Source organism: Anguilla rostrata, chromosome 17 (assembly GCF_018555375.3).
Source record: "Anguilla rostrata isolate EN2019 chromosome 17, ASM1855537v3, whole genome shotgun sequence".
Taxonomy (NCBI): domain Eukaryota; kingdom Metazoa; phylum Chordata; class Actinopteri; order Anguilliformes; family Anguillidae; genus Anguilla; species Anguilla rostrata.
In genome coordinates, this window is record NC_057949.1 from 2,269,478 (window position 1) to 2,289,059 (window position 19,582).

At 45.6% G+C, this 19,582-nt stretch overlaps 2 protein-coding genes across 19 annotated transcripts in view; both read left to right on the forward strand.

The window, feature by feature from the left end:
• Positions 1-19,582, forward strand: part of LOC135243029 (uncharacterized) — a 68,804-nt gene that overhangs the window by 31,671 nt on the left and 17,551 nt on the right. For 2 of the 11 annotated variants that reach the window (XR_010326537.1, XR_010326539.1), the window contains exon 7: positions 13,141-13,221. The exons of 5 other annotated variants lie outside the window; for them this stretch is intronic. The gene's annotated coding sequence lies outside the window, so the exon portion shown is untranslated. Of the gene's footprint in view, positions 1-13,140; positions 13,222-14,818; positions 14,900-15,443; positions 15,491-15,692; positions 15,834-17,251; positions 17,640-19,582 lie in introns of those variants that run through there. 4 more of the 11 variants (XR_010326534.1, XR_010326540.1, XR_010326535.1 and 1 more) reach the window with 4 other exon arrangements.
• Positions 1-19,582, forward strand: part of LOC135243030 (uncharacterized) — a 62,074-nt gene that overhangs the window by 20,001 nt on the left and 22,491 nt on the right. The window contains exon 1 of one of the 8 annotated variants that reach the window (XM_064314480.1): positions 19,107-19,174. The exons of the other annotated variants lie outside the window; for them this stretch is intronic. The gene's annotated coding sequence lies outside the window, so the exon portion shown is untranslated. Of the gene's footprint in view, positions 1-19,106; positions 19,175-19,582 lie in introns of those variants that run through there. 8 annotated transcript variants of the gene reach the window in all.

Below are 19,582 nucleotides of genomic sequence, written 5' to 3' on the forward strand. Positions count from 1 at the left end.
GAGAAAATGAAGGAACTCGTGTCATTATGGCATACTAGCACTGTTTTCCATCCTCTCCTCCATGACCCGGTACCTGTGGTGGCGCCCCCATGAGAGCCCTGAGGAGCCTTCATTGGGAAATGCCATGACGAAATCTGGTTGCCGTCCGCCTCCGTCTCATTGGCAATGTGGTCCCCATTCCAGAGTTCTACACCACCACTCCTGCTCCAGTGCAGCAACGACAGCAGTGATGGTTCCCGGCATCCCCAGTGAAGCTACGGGGCTTTGGACATGTGCTTCTTTCATCCGTTGGCATTGACAATTTCCGTTCAAAAGCTATGAGCTTTGCAGTATAGGAGCCAAGGCCATACACGTAGGCATAGCCTTCAACATTACAAATAGTATTTTCCCCTGGTTTAATTTTACTCTTGCTTCAGGAGAAAGGCCAAAAAAAATAAAATAAAATAAAAAAAGCTTGGTACACTGACCCACAATGTTTGAACGGCCTCGAGCTGACCGGTTGAAGGGCCCTTCCGGTATCCGAATGGCGTTTCACATAGTCTCCGGCTGAAGTGATGACTAAGTACTAACAACATGTCGGCGTATGGTTGTTTTGGGGGTTTTTGCTGCTGCCCCCTCCCGGTCTTGTCCATGCATGCGTGTATGGATGGCAATGAGTGAGGATTCATTTACACTGATGCAGGTAGTAGCATATTTCCCCCGGTTTAGTTTAAATCTCGGCGCTCGAGGGGAAATACCGACAAGCTGTCGGTACACATAGCCTAATATTACATCTCACATAGTATGTTCCCCTGGTTTATTAATTAATAATTCATCTAACTATTGGCCTCAGGGGAACGTCCAACATGCTGTTGGTACACATAACCACTGATCCATGTAAAAAAAAGACGGCCTCAAGCCGAAAGGCTCGGCTGGACGAAGGGCTTCCTCCAGGTGGTCTTACACATAGTCACCACATCAGCCGGAGACACTTATTAATAGCACGTCGGCATATGGTTGTTTCGGGGTTTGGCTGCTGGCCTCCCGGCCTTATCCACGCGGGCTGCGTGGTTGGCGGGAGAGCTCCAGAACAGAGCCATACCGCCAAACATAACTGTATTGCCTTTATTGTCAGTAAAGTTCTACTTTCATGACAGTGGTCCTGACAGAAATGGAGCATTGCGTAGTTCTGGCAGGCCACGAGAGTCAAGCGCTCCGGCTGAATCAGCTGATGGCTCAGCTGAGTGATGTTCGCCTATCACAGTACATTCACTAACAGGGCGGTCTACTTAAACAGCCTCCCTCTACTCATTCGGCTGCTCCTCCTGCATGCAAGCGCTGCACGTTGCTTTGTAAATCCCCTCCACCACCCCAGCTCCATCCCCATGCGTCAAGAATTTGCATTTCTCCATCCCTATGTGTTAAGAACTTGCTTTGCTGCTGGATCTGTTCTGTGTGTACCCCTCTAGGGGGGTTTGGCTGCTGGCCTCCCGGCCTTATCCACACGGGCTGCGTGGTTGGCGGGAGAGCTCCAGAACAGAGCCATACCGCCAAACATAACTGTATTGCCTTTATTGTCAATAAAGTTCTACTTTGATGACAGTGGTCCTGACAGAACTTGGTATTATGCTATAACCACATTGAGGACAAAAAAAAAAAGTAATGATGCAGATCTTGGGTCTAAAACCATTACTATAACCGGTACAAGCAATACTTTCCCATCCCAGTGTAACATAAAGCAAAAATATTTATTAGAGCTGCAAGGATTACATTTTTATCTCCATTTATGAATAAGTTCAACTTTAATGAATTAACTGCAATTCCCCTCCATCCTGAAAAGCAATATTATGTCTTGTGCTTAGTTGTATTTCTGTATTTGGTATATTTTTCTCTTTCTGCAGTTTTGGTACAGTACAAATACTTCCTTTTTGGCAAGAAACAGGGGGTCTCTCTACAAGCCCCTGCTGAGACCAACGGGACAGAATTCATCTGGGAGTGGATGTCACATGATGGAAGCTACACAAACGCTCGGATAATAACTATACAGCCCAATGGGAATCATTGGTGGGAATTTAAGAAGACGTCTATTACAAAACAAGGGAAGTATGACATTTATCTGGAACCGGAGTTAGAAGATGGAGGAATTTTTACTTTTATTCAAACTAAATCTGAGAAAGTAAACTTGGCCCAGGTTGAAGTGTTTGCTGTAAAAGGTAAATTCACTCTTATGTCATTTGTCGAATTCCCAGCACAGACTTTGAGGATTGTATTTTGGTTTAAATTTCATTACTGGTTTTGAGATGTTGCCCTCTCAATGATTTGATGAAAAGGTTGACAGTATTCTCAAAATCAGTTGCTCTTTGCTCCTGCAGTGGAACCATCTCGCCGGTACAAAGTAAAAAAAGGTTCTGATGTGACCATGAGATGTGGGGTATCGCACCTTCCAGATTCAGCTACACTGGACTGGGAAAGGGACAGAGAACCTACTGCTAACACAACGCAGATCTACAACAACACTGCCCACATCATCATCCACAGTGCTGACCGATACAGTGAGGGATCATATTACTGCACACTCAGATGGAACAAAGCACTTATTTTCAGCATTCCCAGGACACTTCAATTCTCCAAGGGTATGTTACTATGGATATGATTTTCACTGGAGTTATAACCCTTCTTCATAAGCAAACTATTGAAGCATCTCATTCATTAAATGAAAGATAAATCTGAGTACTGCATCCTAACTATTTTAAGACTCCAATATAATAGATGTGTAATTACATATTAAGTTGGAAATCTTGGGCCTCCATATTTGAAAAGTACTATTCACATTTTAACGCTGTATAACGATTAGGGCTGTCAAAGGTTTTATACATTTTACAAACTAAATTTTATGTGTATCAGACTACCAAAATTCAGGGGCTAAAGGTAAATTATCCTGGCCCTGGATTAAGAAGGTTTACAAAAAATAATCTGACTGAGATTATTATATTTTTCTGTTGACCTTCAGTGGTTTATAATGTGAACAGAGTAAGTAGGCAGGTAGTTATGTTGTCAGTTTGCAAACTATTTTGGTCTGTACAAATGGAACAGATACATACATGTATACTCCAGTTTGGGCTGAGTTGCCAATTTGGTTGCTTGGCAACCCAGAGGACAAAATAGAATTTGGTTCAACAGTCCTGGCTGTTTACCCATGTTTGTAACCATGCACCAGAGCAGACACCTGTAGGGTTGCCTAGCTACTGAAGGGCTGCTGGGAGGCTCATTCAGCTACAGCACCACTCTGTGGTTCATGGATGCCCCCCAAGGTCACGGATCGAATCTGGACCGTGCCAGTGCAGAAGGTTCAGTCAGTTAGGGGTCTGTGTTTCATTGCTCTCTAGCGCCCGCCCCCACTGTTGGGGCGAGTGTTTGTGGACTGCATGCCAAAGACGCATACGAGACATGTTCCTTCGGCTCAACTACATGCGAGCTGGCTGTGGGCTGTGGAGTGAAAACAAGCAGGCTGGAGACACCACGTGTGAGGGATTGAGCGGCTGGGTAGTAATGGGGGATTCAGAATAAGGGTGGAAATTGGATATACTCAGCCCCATGTTTGGTGGCAAATTATTTTTTAGAAAAAAAAGAAACTATTTGAAAAAAAATTGAACTATTTAAAATTCTGAAAAAATGTACATGTTCAGTATTTTAACATTTTAATGCTGAAATTTCTACAAACAAGGCATGCATGTTTCCATCTGAGACAATGGTAGTGCGCAAAAAACAGAATGGAGTAAACAAGGGACAAAATGTAAAGTAGAGGCTACCATGTGATTTTGTTCTTTAAAAAAACACTATAAAATATACTTACTGTACAGGCCATGTATGTTTTGATCACACTAAAGATTCATATATAGCTCCCTATAATAGCTTTCATGGTGGGAGGTGGGGGATTTTTCAGAGGCTATTCTTTAATGAGGCCTGAGTTTTCCTCTACCACCAACTGTGTGAGTTCATTGACTTTCACATATTTTTCCATTTGTTGCTCACTACCTGTAGCAGTAGCATATGTGCTGACTGTACAGACAAGCTGTCATGGTCCTGTTTTCCTGTCTGTGTTTCCCTTGTTGGGCCGCCAGATGGCGGCACTTCTGTTTTGTGTCCTGTTCCTGTTACGTTCAGAGTAAGGACCCACACGCAGACCAGGGAAATCCAAGAAAACGTTGTCTTTATTCCGTGCGAAGTTCGAAGCCAGGTGATCAGAGAGAGTGCGGTACAGAATCGAGTTTCCAAAAGAAAAGTAAAAAGACAGGCAAAAAGTCAAAAACCAGGAGATCAGAAATAGCGAAGGTACAAAGGGGCAGGCAAAAGAGAAGTCAAAGAAAAGCGAAGGTCGAACCAGATCAAACAAAACCAAAAGGGGCAGGCAAACTCGAAGTCGGGCAAAGGGGTGTCGCAAGAATCTCAATAAACAAAGGCTTACAAATAATCGGCACAATGAATATGATCAACGTTCTGACACGAAACAAGTGGAAAAGACTGACATTTATACACTGGGGAAGATAACAATCAAGGAGGGGTTAAGTGAGTGAGGGAGGAGTAACAAACAACATCCAGGTGAAGAACATTAGGAAAACTAATTCAATGACAGGGGACTGACAAAACGCGGACTGGAATCACATAGACAACAATGATAATAGACGGCCTGGGTGAAGCAGGTAAAACAAGTGCAGAGAGAGAGAGGTGCAGTCAGAGCAAGAGACAGGTGCAGGCAATTGCAGAACTCAGCGTTAGAGCAGGCTAGAAAGAAAAGGGGCGGAGCTACAGCGCAGCATGGAAAAGGGGAGACTGGTTAATGTATTAGTATAGTGATCTAAACTATCAAAAACCCAAAACTAGTGTGTGTTAGTCCATTAGTAATATTCACATGTTAGTATATTAGTGAGGTTAGTACTTTACAATCTATAAGTTAGTAGGGATTAGTAGAAATTAGTAAAACTAGAAATCAGCAGGAAGAAAGTAAAGCGAGACTGGAAAGAAGGGGGGAAACCACGAAAACCCGGAACCACCCGAATAGTGAACTCACAAGTACAGGGGAGTGAAGCAGCTCAGGGAACACAGACACAGAGACAGTACTGGGGAGACAAGTGACCGGAAATACAGACTACAACAGTACCCCCCCCCCCTAGGAAACGCCTCTTGGCGTTTTCACCGGTGGCACAGGGTGTTTAACATGAAAGTCCTTAACAATCTGCTTATCCAAAATGAAGCGAGAGGGGATCCAGCTTCTTTCCTCGGGGCCGTAGCCTTCCCAGTCCACCAGGTACTGAAGGCCGCGACCCCGACGACGAACATCCAGCAGTTTGTTCACGGTGTAGGCATCACCACCATCAATGAGTCGGGGGGGAGGGGGGGGTCAGGGGCAGGGCAGAGGGGATGGGTAACAACGGGTTTTAAGCGGGAAACATGAAAAGTGGGGTGAATTCTGCGCATGGTGGAGGGTAACTTTAATATAACAGCAGTGGGGCTGAGGATTTTAACAATAGGAAAGGGGCCAATAAAACGAGGAGCTAATTTCTGGGACTCAACACGTAGGGAATGTCTCTGGTGGTGAGCCAAACACGCTGTCCAACTCTGTAGGAGGGGGCTTTAGAGCGGCGGCGATCGGCCGTCACCTTCATCCTGGCGCTGGCGCGAAGCAAGTTGAAGCGAGCGGTCTTCCATGTCCTTCTGCAGCGCCGGATGAAGGCTTCAGCTGAGGGGACCCCCACCTCCTCCTCCTGACTAGGGAACAGAGGCGGCTGGTACCCTAGGCAGCACTCGAATGGAGAAAGTTTGGAAGAGGAGGTGTGAGAGTTTATGGCATACTCTGCCCAGGGTAGCTGATAAAACCATGAGGAGGGATTCTTGGAGCAGAGGCATCTAAGGACGGTTTCAATAACTTGATTGGCCCGCTCGGTCTGGCCATTGGTCTGGGGGTGAAATCCTGAGGATAGACTAATGGAGGAACCCAACAGTGAGCAGAAAGCTTTCCAGAAACGTGCAGTGAACTGGGGGCCTCTATCGGAAACTATGTTAGTGGGGATGCCGTGTAGTCTAATAACGTGATGAATGAGTAAGTTGGCGGTTTCTTTAGCAGAGGGAAGCTTGGTGAGGGGAACGAAGTGAACAGCTTTAGAGAACCTATCAACTATGGTGAGGATAGTGGTGAAAGTGTTGGATGGGGGTAGCCTGTGATGAAATCTAACGCTATGTGAGACCAGGGGCGGTGTGGGATGGGGAGGGGTTGTAACAGACCTGAGGGTGGGTGGTGAGAGGGTTTGTTCTGGGCACAGACCAAGCAGGCAGCCACAAAGTCCAAGATCTCTTGTTTCATGGAGGGCCACCAAAAGCGTCTCTGAATAAAGGTCCTGGTTCTGGTGGCCCCTGGGTGGCATGAAAGTTGCGAAGCGTGGCCCCAAAGGAGAACTTGAGAGCGGACTTGGGCAGGAACGTAGAGACGATCCGCTGGGCAATTACTTGGACCAGCCTCATCCTCCTGGGCCTTACGAACCCTCTCCTCGATGTCCAAGTGGATGGCATTGATGAAACAGCTCCGCGGGAGGATGGTGTCAGGTGAGGGATCCTTGGTGGGTGGTTCAAACCGGCGGGAGAGGGCGTCAGGTTTGGTATTCTTCGACCCAGGGCGGTAAGCAAGGGTAAAGTCAAATCTGGAGAAGAAGAGTGCCCATCGGGCCTGGCGAGAGTTGAGGCGTTTGGCTGTGTGAAGGTACTCCAGGTTCTTGTGATCAGTCCACACCAGAAAAGGTGTTTGAGAGCCCTCCAGCCAGTGGCGCCACTCTCCCAAAGCCATCCTCACCGCCAACAGCTCACGGTTCCCAATGTCGTAGTTCTGTTCCGTGGGTGTCAGGCGGTGAGAAAAGTAGGCACAGGGATGGATCTTATTGTCTCTGGGTGAACGCTGAGAGAGAACGGCTCCCACCCCAATGTTGGAGGCATCAACCTCTACGATGAACTGGGCAGCAGAGTCAGGATGAACAAGGATGGGTGCAGAGGTGAAGTGGTTCTTGAGGGCTCGGAAGGCTGTTTCAGCCTGGGCGTTCCACTGGAATCGGTCTTAATGGATGTGAGGGCGGTGAGTGGGGCTGCCAGAGAACTGTAATTACGGATGAAACGACGGTAGAAATTGGCGAAGCCCAGGAAACGTTGCAGTTCCCGACGACAGTCTGGCTGAGGCCATTCCACAACCGCCCGGATCTTCTGGGGGTCCATCTGAATGCTGCCGGCGGAGATGATGTACCCCAGGAAAGAAGTGGTGTTACAGCTAAACTCACATTTCTCCGCCTTGACGAATAAGCGGTTCTCCAAAAGTCTCTGGAGCACCTTGCGGACCTGGATGATATGTTCCTCCTTAGTTTTGGAAAAGATCAGGATATCATCCAGGTATACGAAAACAAACTTATTTATCCAATCCCTCAGAACATCATTGACCAGTGTCTGGAAAACAGCTGGTGCGTTTGTGAGCCCGAAGGGCATCACCAGATACTCCCAGTGTCCGGTAGGGGTGTTGAAGGCTGTCTTCCATTCGTCGCCCTCTCGAATGCGCACCAGGTGATAGGCGTTGCGCAGGTCCAACTTGGTGAATATCGTGGCTCCTTGCAGGAGTTCGAAGGCGGAAGCCATGAGGGGAAGTGGGTAACGGTTCTTGACCGTAATGTCATTGAGGGCACGGTAGTCGACGCACGGCCGGAGTGAGCCATCCTTCTTCCCCACGAAGAAGAATCCGGCCCCCGCTGGTGAGGATGAAGGACGGATGATGCCGGCAGTCACGGACTCCTGGAGGTATTTGTTCATTGCTTCCGTCTCCGGCCGAGACAGGGAGAACAATCGACCTCTGGTGGGAGTGGTGCCGGGCTTCAGGTCAATGGCGCAGTCGTAGGGGCGATGAGGAGGCAGAGAGGTGGCTCGGGATTTGCTGAAGACCTCTTTAAGGTCCAGGTACTCGGGAGGAACCGCCGACAGATCCGTCGGCTTCTCGGGATGAGGTGACTCGGGAACAGAAGAATGGGCCTCTCGCAGACAAGATGCTAAACAGAATGGGCTCCAGCCCAAAATCTTGTGCGAGTTCCATTCCAAGGTGGGGTTGTGCTTCTCAAGCCAGGGGTGCCCGAGAATGATGGGTGAGTGGGGAGATTCAATGATGTGGAGCCGAAGCTCTTCTTGATGGTTACCGGAGAGCCGAACCTTGAGTGGAACGCTGGTGTGGGTGATGTTCGCCAACTTCTGACCATTGAGCGAGTTGGCCACTAGGGGGCATGATACCTTCTCCAAGGGGATTCCCCATCTCTCGGCGGCCCCAGCGTCCAGGAAGTTCTCCTCGGCCCCGGAGTCGATGAGAGCGGTGGTCCCTTTGGTTCGTCCCCCCGACTCAATGGTGACAGGCAGGCAAGTCCGGTGTTTTGAGGAGGATTCAGTCGGAATCATGCCCACTAGTGCTCCTCGATACACTAGCGGGCGTTGTCTTTTAACGGGCAGGCTGCGACATAGTGACCTGGTTTCCCACAGTAGAGGCAGGACCTGGTGTGCATCCTTCTATCCCTCTCCTCCTGGGTCAGGCGAGCACGGTTGACTTGCATGGGTTCCGGGTCCGGCATCATGACTGGAGGAGGTTTGGGGTTGGTAGGGGATGCAGCAGTGGTCCTGGACCTCTCAGTGACTGCTCGGTTGTAGACACCTTGACTGCGAGCCCGTTGGCGCTCCTGGATGCGTGAATCCACGCGGATAGCCAGGGCAATGAGATCGTTGAAGTCCTCGGGTAGGTCCCGGGTCAGCAGCTCGTCCTTCACGCGCTCAGACAGGCCATTGAGGAAGGTGTCATATTGAGCCTTCTTCTCCCAGCCACTGGCGGTAGCCAGAGTACGAAAATCGATGGCGAAGTCCGACACCGTCATTCCACCTTGGCGCATGTGCAGGAGTTCTTGCGCCGCATCGTGGCCGTGCTTGGAGCGGTCAAAGACCCGTTTCATCTCTTCTGCGAGCAGCGTGGAGGTCTGCACGCAGGGAAGCCCCTCCTCCCAGGCAGCCGTTCCCCACTTCCTAGCTCGCCCGGTGAGCTGCGTGATTATGTAGGCAACTCGGGCCTGCTCAGTGGGGAAGGTAGCTGGCTGTAGCTGGAAGATCAGCCGGCACTGGGTAAGGAATGGGCGGCAGCCACTAGGTTCTCCGTCGTACTTCTCCGGAGGAGGAAGGTGGGGTTCACGAGCACGTGCAGGTGGGATGTCAGGCGTAGCGGGAGCCGCAGGTTGCTGGGGAGCGAAGCCAGGCGAGGAGGCCCGGAGTGCAGATGTCAGCTCTGCCACGCAGGAGGTTAGAGTCTGCAGCTGGTGAGAGACCGACTCCAAGTGGGACTGGTGGCGTCCCAACATGGCTCCCTGCTGCCCAAGTACAAATTGTACCTGGGCAGGGTCCGCTGGGTCCATCCTGGTCAGAACGTACTGTTACGTTCAGAGTAAGGACCCACACGCAGACCAGGGAAATCCAAGAAAACGTTGTCTTTATTCCGTGCGAAGTTCGAAGCCAGGTGATCAGAGAGAGTGCGGTACAGAATCGAGTTTCCAAAAGAAAAGTAAAAAGACAGGCAAAAAGTCAAAAACCAGGAGATCAGAAATAGCGAAGGTACAAAGGGGCAGGCAAAAGAGAAGTCAAAGAAAAGCGAAGGTCGAACCAGATCAAACAAAACCAAAAGGGGCAGGCAAACTCGAAGTCGGGCAAAGGGGTGTCGCAAGAATCTCAATAAACAAAGGCTTACAAATAATCGGCACAATGAATATGATCAACGTTCTGACACGAAACAAGTGGAAAAGACTGACATTTATACACTGGGGAAGATAACAATCAAGGAGGGGTTAAGTGAGTGAGGGAGGAGTAACAAACAACATCCAGGTGAAGAACATTAGGAAAACTAATTCAATGACAGGGGACTGACAAAACGCGGACTGGAATCACATAGACAACAATGATAATAGACGGCCTGGGTGAAGCAGTTAAAACAAGTGCAGAGAGAGAGAGGTGCAGTCAGAGCAAGAGACAGGTGCAGGCAATTGCAGAACTCAGCGTTAGAGCAGGCTAGAAAGAAAAGGGGCGGAGCTACAGCGCAGCATGGAAAAGGGGAGACTGGTTAATGTATTAGTATAGTGATCTAAACTATCAAAAACCCAAAACTAGTGTGTGTTAGTCCATTAGTAATATTCACATGTTAGTATATTAGTGAGGTTAGTACTTTACAATCTATAAGTTAGTAGGGATTAGTAGAAATTAGTAAAACTAGAAATCAGCAGGAAGAAAGTAAAGCGAGACTGGAAAGAAGGGGGGAAACCACGAAAACCCGGAACCACCCGAATAGTGAACTCACAAGTACAGGGGAGTGAAGCAGCTCAGGGAACACAGACACAGAGACAGTACTGGGGAGACAAGTGACCGGAAATACAGACTACAACAGTTCCCCGCTGTTAATTGTATTATTGTTTGTCTCGTTATTCTATCATTGTTCCCACCTGTGTCTTGTTATCCCCTCCTTCTGGTTTGATTGTTTTTTGAGTTCACCTGTGTCTTGTTACCCCCTGTCTATTTAAGTTCTTTGTGCCCTTGACTCGGGTGCTGGTTCCTTGTGTTTGTTCCCAACTTGCGTTTGTGTCAGACCGTATGTACCTGCCTGTGTTTTTGACCTGTTTGTGTTTGTTTGCCCTTGTACTCTGCTTGTCTATGTTCTGCCCTGCCTGTGTTTTTGAGTTCCTGTTGTTTTCTGTTTCATTAGACTTTTTTGAGTTTGTGTTTTTGCCCATCGTGGCCTTGTCTGTTCCCTGCTTGTTTGCCTGTCGTAAGTAAAGTCTTTGTTAATTTTCCCTTTTTGAGTTTGTGTTTTTTTCCCTCTGCGTTTGGGTCCCCCCTACCCGTTTCATGACACAAGCATTCTAACCACAGCTGTATTCCTCAGGTACATATAGAACACATCACATTCTGTACAGAGGGAGTTTGAGCAGCAGTGAGGTGGTGCTAATCTGCCATTCTCTGATCTCATACGGAACAGCATATTGGCAATGGGAACCATTGTCTAGAACAAATGTAATCACTGTGGCCTCAGCTGATATATATGAGAATGCTTCGATTTCCATGGAGATCGATAAAGAGAGTTTCTCATCTGAGCGCTATGATGGATCTAATTTCCCTCTGAGAATCTCACCAGTGAAGTTTGGAGACGGTGGAAGGTACTTCTGTCACAGCGATGCCCACAGGAACCCGATGGCCACAATAACTCTGGTAACTGTTCAGGGTAAGTCTGCACTTCAAGTTTAGCTGATGCGGCATGTAATATAATTAATTATGTATTTTGGGGCAGCAGTGTAGTATAAAGGGTAAGGAGCTAGTCTTGTAACGTAAATATCAAAGGTTTAATTCCCATGTTGGACACTGCTGTCGTACCCTTGGACAAGGTACTTGACCCACATTGCTTCAGTATATATCCAGCTGTATAAATTCTTTGTAATAAATTGTGTAAGTCGCTCTAGATAAGATGCCTGTAATGTAATGTAATTATGCTTACATAATTTACAGGGCTGAATAAATAACAGTATTTAAACATGATGATTATTAAAGTAGCATTTTTCTCCAATATTCTGCATCATGTAACATAACGGACTACAGCCATGGGCTAACAGTAAGCAACAGAAGTGTTGATCCCAAGTCATAAAGGTTGTGCACCTTACAGAAACTTTGACTAATAATGGATGCTATCTGAATAAAATAACTTTGAAAAATAAATAAATAAAAATAAATGATTTTGTTTTATTATTTTTCAATCCATGTACATGTGCTCTCTCAGAATCAGCAGAGTCCACTGGTGGTCTGTCCAGGAATAAGTCAGTAGTGCTGAACTGTGAGATATCACAGGTGATCGGCTCTGTGACCCTGGCCTGGCTCCGGATGAAGGGGGGCAGGGGGGAGCTCGTAAAACAGGAGGGCCTGAGTGAGGAGCACCCAAAAAAGATGCTCAGTCTCACCCTGCCCATTCATTGAAAACATTGGGGGTGACATGTCTCCCAGTCTCCCTCTTAACCTATGCATATGCCTCCAACCACATCCCTTTGAGCTCACTTAAGGATAAAATTTCATTCAAATTACAATGAGAGAGAATCAGAATCCAAAGGTTAAAATGGAGACTGAAACCAGACCATGCCACTGAATGATAATGCTTCTGTCTCTTCTGCCCTAGTATTTGTGAACATGACAGTTCGCTTATGACGCATTTGAAATCTGAATAATGCTCTATGTAATGGCTTACAGTTTCAAATAAGTAATTAATGCCAATGTAAAACTTTCCCATCGCAACACAGGGGTTTGTCAGAAATACTTGGGCTTAAGGTTTGGAACTGTCAGTCTTCTGTATCTGAACAATTTAGCATTAAATTTAAAGTGTTACATATTTAATGTACCATGGTTGGAATTTTAGAATTTTCTATTTTCCTTGCATATAATATGCACTAGTCTCATGTAACTAATGAATGTATCTTTAAAAAATAGCTAAATAAGAAAAAAAAAACATTTTTAATGAGTTAAATATTCTCCCTGTTCTGAGTTTCCTAGTTAAGTTTCCTTCTTTTGTGCCAACACAGATAATGGCAGGGTGCAGGTGATCGGTTTGGCCTGTACTGCTGCTGTGTGTGTTGGAGTGCTGTTGCTGATAGGAGGTCTGTTGTTTCGGCGTCTGAAAACAGCAGCAGGTAAGGGCTCTTCTCTCTGTTCCAAGTTCACCGTTCTCTCTGACAGAGCTTTCTAGAACACTTCCCCAGCATTCTAGAGCATTCGCACTAAAACAATATCTCTTATATTTTGTAGCTTTGTCATATTTAAGACTCACTCATTATTTGCAAGTTGCAAACAGAGGGCTCAATGTGAAAGGAGCAGTTCTAAACGTGTTGCAAAGCTGCAAATGGGATTGATTTGATCATCAACGACATACAACAGACAATAAAAACAATCTCTTTTATTCTTTTTAAAACTAATCCAGTACAGAGAAAAATGCTAAGAAAACAAACCAATTCCATACACAAGATCAACCAAATATGACCAATCAGTTCCCAGAGAGATCATTTACAGTTTGCTTAAATGTTTTCTCCCTCTCAGGTCCCTCCTCATCACCAGCTGAAGGGAACGGTGCAGCTGATGCAGTCTACAGTAACATCACAGATCTGCAGCAGGGTCAAGGTAGTGTAGGAAACAAGACTATTCACACATAGCATGAGGCAGTGCAGTAATGTAAGGGAATACACTACATTACAGGCATTTATCATACGCTCTTATACACACTGACTTACACTGCTTTTTGCATTTTAAAAACATAGCACCCATTTATACAGCTGGATGTATAGTATACTGGAGCTATACAGTACCTTTCTCAAGGGTACAGTAGCAGTGTCCTACCTGGGAATCGAACCTGCAACCTTAGTTACAAAGCTAGTTCCTTAACTAATATATTACAATACAAAATGTGCTTATAGGCCATGTATGGCTTGATCATAGTAAAGATTGAATCATACTTTATAAATTTGCCTGAGTGATCAAAAATGTTACATGGCTCAGTGCTCCTTATATGGTAAATCATATAAAGTTATTTTAAAAAGGTTTCCTTAAATATGTCTGTCTCTTACACTCCTATCTACATTAGCAGTGGGTGAGAATGGTGATTCCAGTGCAGCTGGTACAGTAAGTATTTAGCTGGTATAATAAGCTACAGAAAGTCGCCAGGCTACAGAAAGATCAAGGTAACAGGCTTAACTGAACTATTGATACGCTGCATGAACCGGTGAAATAATTCACGGGAAACCTTGCATTATGGGCCAGTTTCTAATCCTAAACTAAATTCAAAACTCCACTTGGTCCAGGAATAAGCTTAATCTGTGTTAGTGAAACCGACCCCGTGCGTTCCATGTGCCAAATGTGTGTGGGAAATTAATTACACTGAACAACTGGAATTGGGACCATTTTGGTGCATCAGACTGCACCTCTTGTACTTCCAAGGATGCACACTTAAGTAATACCTGAAAGTATTTGTAAAATTATGTTTTTCTTATCAAAAGAAAGTGCATACCTGGGGTTGCACCTTTGCCTTCTGTTAAAACGAGGCTGAGTTGCAGGTATGCCTGGACTTCTACAACCCGGACAATGTTTGACATTATGGCTGCATCAATTAAACCTCATACTCACTAGCGATTGTAGTTTAAAAATGGAAGTATTCGAGGCCTCATGCACACACACACCAACATTAAAACCCGTTTCAAAAACCATTTTGGCTTCTTTAAACAATTAGAGTAAAGGGAGGAAGTGGGGAAACTGTGGGGAAAAGGATTCAGTAAAAATAGGTCACTTGGTCAGGAGGCCTGTAATTTCTAAACCAGAGGTTTGTTTGCTAAAATGTCCACAAGAGGCGATATGCACCAAGACTCACACTTTTACTGTGACACAGAGGTGGAAAAATCTAGGTTCAGAAAGCAACAATCCTCCCCAGTATTTTGTTGCAATCAAGTTGATTTGCTAATTACCACAATCTTTCAACCAGGAGGTAAAAATAATCAGCTGGCTAAGTTCAAGGGTGGAAGAAATATGACAAACTTTTACTTTTGTCATATGACCCCTGGACTTTCCACCTCTGCAGTTCAGACACTCTGTACAAGCACGAGCAGGGTCCTGGAGTCACAGGCTCAAGCGGGGGCCACATATATCTGTATTATACATTTCATACATTCATATATGTGTATTTTCATACATATATTTTATATATTTTTATACATTTTCTTACTAATAGGAAACCCAGATACCCCTAAAGAGGAGAATGACAGTGAGGAGCTCCAGTACTTAATATTTTCCTTGACCACTCCCAGTCTGGGTAAGTTTGTTATACGAAGTGTCATCCTAATAAAATGGGAATATTACTCTTGCCAGTTTATGAGATTTCTCCAGTGAATACAACGGGAGTAACATCTAAAGTTTGGGCACACAATACCTTATGAAAGGGGTGCAAAACTTTTTTTCCTGGAGGGCTGGTGGTGGCTTTCATTCCAACCAATTATTCTGGTCTACTGGTCTAAACCACTGTTTTCACCAATGCTGTTCACTCCACTGCTGAAATGCTCCAACTAAAGATATACTGTGTTCAATCTGCAGTTGCAGCTCCTAGCTTCTCTAAAATTTCAGAGCAAATAAATGTTTGAGATAATTCAATCATTACAGGCAGACAGTCTAATGGAATCCTGAAACAGATAAGCCTGTGTTGCCCATCCAACTAGCAAAAGCAATATGCAGTACTGGGGGTTCACAAATGTGCTGGTCAGTCACAAGTTCTGCTGGTTTTTGTTTTATACTTAAAACAAGCAACTAATTCAATCCCAGTATTTACAGTTTGATTTTTTCACTGCTGTTTGGTGTTGCAGACCCTCACAGACAACAACGGAGGCAGTTGAACCCCCAGTCTCATTCTGTAAGTATGTTCTCTGAGATACTCAGGAGAATAACCATTAGGATTTTCTGTTCATCTACGTATAATGTAGGCACTGCGTATCATATTCATACAATCAATAAAAAATGGTTACATTTTGTGTATGGATGGTCCACTTTGTTGAAAAGTTTGAATTTCATTGTTCTAAGTTCATATTTAAGATTCTGATGTCATATTTTTGCAGGAACAAGAAAATGAAAGTGATCTATGCAAGTGTCTGCAAAATGTAATATGGATAACATTTCAATGATTCAAATGGATAAATGAAACAAAAAGCCCACATTTAAAGTTGACATTTGAAGTCTGTACAGTGCAACTCTGTTACGTTTTAGGGGGTTGGACCCAGGTGCAGAGTGAAACACACAAAACTCAAGAGGTAAAGGAAAATAAAGACTTTACTACAAAAAAAGGCAAACACCAAACAGGAAACAGAAAAGGCCACGATGGGCAAAAATACAAACTCTAAGAAACAGAGGAACTCAAAACACAGGCAGGCAGACAGGACAACACGCAGACCGACTGAAATGCAGACAGGCAAACAAATGGGTAGGCAGACCGGCTAACGAGCTGACGGCCTGGGGGGCAGACAAACATGCAAACAAGCTGGTGGATAAACAGGCAGGTAGACAGAGAGACAATGGGGCAGGTGGACCAGCCATCAAACAGTCCGGGGAATGGACCGGCCCCATCCCTAAGGCCCGCCGTCCCGCAGGGGCCACCGCCCGCTCGGCCCGCCGTCCCGCAGGGGCCACCGCCTGCTCTGCCCGTTGTCCCGCAGGGGTCGCCTGCTCTGCCCGTTGTCCCGCAGGGGTCGCCTGCTCTGCCCGTTGTCCCGCAGGGGCCGCCTGCCCAGCCTGCTGTCCCGCAGGAGAATCCACCTGCCCAGCCCGCTGTCCCGCAGGAGAAGTCTGCACAGCCCGCTGTCCCGCAGGAGAAGTCTGCACAGCCCGCTGTCCCGCAGGAGAAGTCTGCACAGCCCGCTGTCCCGCAGGAGAAGCCACCTGCCCAGCCCGCTGTCCCGCAGGAGAAGCCTGCTCCGCCTGTTGTCCCGGAGGGGGTGGCCTGCTCCTCCCAGTGTGCCCGGGCCCCCCAGTGTGCCCGCGTCCCCTATTGCTCCCGAGCCGTCGCTGCCCCAGCCCAGGCCCAGAGACCTCATCCATCCAACAGCCCTGGTGCTTTCCTGTAGCCACGCCTTGGAGGGCGTGGGTCCAGTACTGGCTGATTCCTTCAGTCACGTTTTTGAGGGGGTTGGACCCAGGTGCAGAGTGAAACACACGAAACTCAAGAGGTAAAGGAAAATAAAGACTTTACTACAAAAAAAGGCAAACACCAAACAGGAAACAGAAAAGGCCACGATGGGTAAAAACACAAACTCCATCACAAATCTCTAAGAACAGAAAACAAGAGGAACTCAAAACACGGGCAGGGCAGAACACAGGCAGGCAGAGTACACGGGTAGAAGCACACACACGAAACGGAAGCAGGACAAAGTGGGCAGGTACGTAAAGTCAGAAACAAACACAAGGAATCAGCACCTGAGTCAAGGGGACAAAGAACTTAAATAGACAGGGGTAACAATACACAGGTGGGAACAATGAGGCACAATCAGAAACAATAATAAAATAATTAAAAGCAATAATACAATTAACGGGAACGAGCAGGACACAAAACAGAAGTGCCGCCATCTGGCGGCGCAACAAGGAAAAACAGAGACAGAAACGGAACCATGACAAACTCATTTAGAGATGGAAAAAGACAATCTGCAGATCTTACCAAGATCTGTTACTATGTGAATATGCCACTGTTGCATTCTGTTTTGCTAAAGGAAGCTTTTACATGCATCTGAAAATATTTAGGTTTTGACTGTGAAGAACACAGTTGTATTCTGGAAAATACATACATTAATAAGTTTTTTCTGTACTGTTTCTGTACTGTTTTTTGCAGATTTATTTTTTCTTTTTCTTGTGTACTCTGATTTTTTGACTAATTGATGTATGAACAGCAGGGAGTGATATTGTTCAAGAAATAAGGAACATATTTATGTACAGGGTAGTAGTGTCTGGATATGGCGGTGTGCTCTTCAGTGTGCTTTTATCTGTTGTTAAGAAGTATATTTTTTATTTTTAGTAATAAAACAGCTGTGAAAAGGAAAACACAGTTAGTGACTGTGACACCGGCAGCACATGCAGTGTTTTCTGGGCCGAATGAACCATTTCCCCCAGCCCTCTGCCTGCAGTTACCACAGTAACCACACCTCTCCCCCAAAATAGCTTAGAACAGTTGGCGTTCCCTGTTTTTTGAGCCATTTCCTGTGACGTATACCATGTTAAAAGGCTGAACAGCAGTAAGAAGGGCTGTGCAAAGCATCAGCCATGGCAATGGTGACTGCCACACACAGAAAAGCAGACAGAAGACTGTAGCATGCTGCATGCAAACACAGCAATATACAGCACATGGTAGCCTGCTACATGTAGCAATCAACATGAAAGTCATGATGAAATAAATAAAAGAACTAGACAATCAGGAAAACTTGTATGCGGGGTATTGGTCTAAACACCATACATGTGTTGTTTGTTGTCAGTTGGTTGTCCTTTAGCCATGATCTAAGTATACTGGCAAAGGAGTGATGTGATGGGCAGGTTTGTGTGGTGTGATGCAGGGCTGGGAGTGGCCACTGATCACATGGCAAACAGACGTTTGGCTTTCTGCCGTTTGTTTCCAATAAAAAGCCAACCCGACCGAATCCTCCACCAAATAAGGAAAAAAGGCCAATCTGGAAACCAAATGCTTCTCAGGCAAAGTAATAAAAAAACTCAGAAACAACAACTTGTACCCAGAGCACCCATCACACCACTCCCCCTAAGCTCTCTCCTTTAGGCCTGAGCACCAGGCCTTTTATTAGGCCCAATGATCAGGTAATAGGCCACAGATGTAGTGACTACAATGCAGCCCTCTGGTGGACAGCAGCACCCCAACTCCCCACCTGGCATCATAATGGCTAGTGGCAGGGTGACTAGAACTGTGAGTTGCTAAAAGTGCTTTTCCTCCCTGAAACTATACAGTTCCCACTTTTCCGCAGATCTGGTTGAACAAATATTAGATATCGGTAAAAGCCATTAAGGTGGAGGCTCCAAATATGTAATTAGAATGTTTTTTAACTGAACATTCTAATGCTGACGTAACAATCGCTGCTGGAAATCAAAAGCAATGGAGTCCTAGAACACTGACTCAGAACATTGAAGAAACATTCCAAAAAGCCTACCCTTCAAAGGGTTTATCTTTACAATGGTAGTGTGTGGAGGTGGGCCTGGCCATTTAGAATTTTATAAACAAGACACATGCCTGCGCTTATTACAGTGTTTTAGCAAGTTGTGACTTCTTAGGACATTGCAGTGGTGGTGTCTATTTGGCTTTCCTGTCCAGGGTCTTAAGGATTTATTTGCACACAAACTCAAAGCATTTCAGTTTGGTTTTGCTTGCTTAAACCCACTTGACAATGTGTCAGATGATGTACTTCCTCTTTGTTCAGCCATTTCCTGTCAAGTATACCTTGTAAAAAGGTTAGACACCAATAAGAAGGGCTGCATACGGCATCAGCCATGGCAATGGTACTGTGGTGGACCCTGTTGTGGATATCAGGATACTGTCACATTCTTTCAGCCAAGGGTGAGTCCCTCTTTCTGTCTTAATCATATATTCATTTATTTATTTATTTATTCATATATAAAGTTCATGACAATGCAGCCAAATGTATAATAATAGAACAAAATTTAAATGGACAAATCGTCAATTTCTATATCGTCACTATAGAAGGGTAAAATATAATACAGTCACATAGCAGAACATGGAAAAAATGTCTTACTTTTAAATGTCTTATTTATAACAAAAAGTGTCACAGAGGCTGCTACTACTATATAAATTGATCCAGGCTTTTTCTTTGTTTGCTTGTTTTCTGTTTAAAATTCAAGAGGAAGCAAAAGGTTCAAAGTGACAGCATATTACTTTTATCAGTGAAATGGCTTTATATTCGATGCTAAGCAGCTACACAGACTTTTCAAATATGAAATTATTTAA